Below are 3,340 nucleotides of genomic sequence, written 5' to 3' on the forward strand. Positions count from 1 at the left end.
GTTGTTGTTAGGCTATTTTTAAAAAACTGGATGTTTTTTAATTCGATACGTTGACCTAATTTCTTGTAATTGCACAGTTTGTTGGTTTAACACGAGTTCAACCACTCTGTTGTGAACCTTAAAGTTCCTGTGACCTGCATATTCTTCAAATACAAGAAGTCAAAGAAAGCATCTTTATGTTTCATAAACTTTACATAATACATGATTTTACACAGTTTCTCACATAACTGGCAAATTTTTCATGTGAACTTGGCTCAAAGTGAAACAGGAAGTGACATCAGAAGGGAACTCTTTAAGGAAAGGAACTCTCTGGTCTTTGTTTATTGAAACAATATTATTTGAACTCTGACTCTTCATCTCTCTGAGAGGGACTTTAAAGAAACATCAGATTCTTCTCTACAGTCTGTGTTGTTGGTCGTTGAGGCGCTGCTCTGTTCTCATGCAGATATTCCCCTTTGACATCACTTCACATGTAAATATCTCAACAACTGTTCATCTCAGCAGCATGAATTTTTTTGCAGTGTGTTTATTAATGTTATCTTTCCAAAAATACATTCATGTTTATTACAAAAATGTCATGTGACAGGCACTTTAAATCCTTCACATCAAATCAGGGATTATGACACATTTGGTCAAATTAAATTAAGCTGCATTTTTTATTTTATGGCTTTTTAAGCTTCAAAATCATCTTTATTGTGACCCTTTTCATAGATGTGGCTTCATTTGTCTTAATTAAGAACTCTCAGAACAGTGCTTCAAAACATTCTTAAAATATTTCCTTCAGAGGTGGGACCAAGTCATTGTTTTGCAAGTCTCAAGCCTTTATTCTCAAGTCCAAGTCTGAAATCTGGAATTTCAAGTCCTTTTGAGTTATTTTTAAACAACATAGCAGTTACACGTCAAATGTGAATAACAGACCGTGTTCCCCTTTTTAAAAAAATCCATATTTATCTGAAATCATGATGAAACGTGCAGCTGAACTTACAAAGTATTTTAAAGATCCTTTTAAAATTGCACCTCTTTAATGCACAGTTCAAATAAACATAGCTGCAAAAATAGTCTTCCTTGTAATTATAATTTTCCATTTTTTAAAATCTGGTTAACTTTATGTACTGTGCTGCAGCCCATACAAGCATACAGAGTGTGGGGAAAAAGATGGACGTCTGCTTTTAGTAATACAGAATAAGTGAAATTAATTAATGGGGCCCACTTTATAAATAATGTGTTTGAAACTTTATATTTTTGGATAAAATATCAAGTTTTTTCAAGTAAATGGGGTCAAATCCAAGTCAAGTCGCAAGTCTCTRAATATTTTTTCAAGTCAAGTCTAAAGTTACATTATTAATGACTCAAGTCCCCACCTCTGATTTCCTTCAAGGGACCCATAGATGAGATACTTATTGTATTTTGACAAAATTAAATTATCACAAATGTTTTAACCAGTGCTCTGTAGTGACTTAATCCTCTGTTCACTGTTCTAATCAAATCAAATCAAATACAAAAATGTGTATCTTACCTTGCTGCCATCTAACTCTGGGGTCTGGATTAAGTTATAAATCAAAGTAATGTGATCATAATCCGGTTTTAAATTTATATTAATAAATCAATAAATTTCTGTCTTGAAGAAGGAATCAGGAACAGACAGGGATTTCTGCATAAAGGCGGTGAATAAGACTGAAGTCTTCGGACCAACTGGTGTGTAAAGTTGACACAACCAGGGGCCATGGTAGGAACAGGACTCACCATGTGACGCACAATGGTCCCACAAAGTATACTAATTCAGCTCTGCCTGAAACACTGAGGCTGCAGTTGACTGAAAGCCATGACAGCTGTACAAGGTGTAGTGAAAAGAACTGAGCGACCGCAAAAAACCCCAACAAATTCCTGACATATTCAGATTTTTTCAAAAATAAATTTCAGGAAACATTTTTTGAAAGGAAATGAAATGAGTAGAAAAACAAACCAAATTCAAAAGACTAAATGTCAACTGTGCTTCAAGGTAAAACTCTGAAATTGTTCACTTCTGTGCTTTTTGTTTTTGTTTATTAGTGTTTACAACAAATATTTCCCTCTTTTATTTTGAAATTGAGGACAAACTGAAGCCACACAGCTTCAAGTTCATGTGAAAGTCGTTTCCACAGTTTGTAGAATCGAGGAGCAGCTCAGCCTCTGGAGCTTTTTCACCGTCGACCTGAGATTCAGCGGGTCTTTTCTGACACCCACCCTCCAGGTTGTGACAGATCTGCATTCCCCTCACTTCCTCCATCTGTCAGGACGGCTCTTACTGTCCATCTATCTGAATACCTGTCTCTTTGGGGGACACGGGCTCAGTCGTATCGATCATATCACCTCCAACTCCAACTCAAAAATCTCTTCCCTTCGTGTACAAACCTCTGTCAGCAGATTGAGTCCCTGTCAGACAGACAACCTTCTACTTTGACGATGTTGTCCCGAACTGTCCTCTTATCTCGTGTCCCTCGTGTTTCTATTAATCCTGTATGCCTCAGTCCCAACACTGTTTGTGTTTACAGGAGGATGCAACGAAAGGTCCATCTCCTTTTGTCGCGTCTGGCAACGCTCCGCTGCTTCATTACCAGGGCAACAGAGAAACCGTCCCCTTTCATTACGGCGCTTATTAATGCTGGATGCAAAAATGACTCACACACAGCTACTACACACCAGGAAAAAAACRTGCACAAACTTATAAACAAGGTCAATAGAAAACTGGATGTTTACAGAGTGGTGGTGGCTCAATATCAAAACTGGTTTCTTGACTTGATACTTGTGTTAAATCATAAAATTAACTAGTTGGACTGATTGTCCTCCAGACTGTTGGACACAGGAATGTGCTGCAGCACAAAAAAACTTTACAACATGAAGTGCTTCAGTGCCTGGCCTCGGTAAATAATGTAGGCTGGACAATACGGTTTGCTCTTTTTTACAAACATTTATGAGATTTTTTCTACATGAGCTTCAACGTTACATTTCTTTCAAAAAAACCAACCAGTTCAGCACATTGTGTGTTTTGTTGTTAGAAATACAAGCCTGTTTAACCTCTGCCCATCGTTGAGTAGAGATGAGAGATACGACTCTTTAAACGCAGCCTGATCTCGAGAATCCGTTTGTTTTAAAGAGTCATTATTTTTGAACAGTTAGTGATATCTTTACATATGTAGTGATAGGATGTCAGGGCTGCATGATAATGGGAAAAAACGGACTTTTTAACCCTGTGATATAAAAGAAAAAAAAATGAATTTTTAACAAATCACTTGAAAACATTTTAATTTCTGTTACCGTCTTGATGATGAACCTGTATCGATCTTACCTTTTTTTTAAATTA

Source organism: Austrofundulus limnaeus, unplaced genomic scaffold, assembly GCF_001266775.1.
Source record: "Austrofundulus limnaeus strain Quisiro unplaced genomic scaffold, Austrofundulus_limnaeus-1.0 Scaffold54, whole genome shotgun sequence".
Classification (NCBI taxonomy): domain Eukaryota; kingdom Metazoa; phylum Chordata; class Actinopteri; order Cyprinodontiformes; family Rivulidae; genus Austrofundulus; species Austrofundulus limnaeus.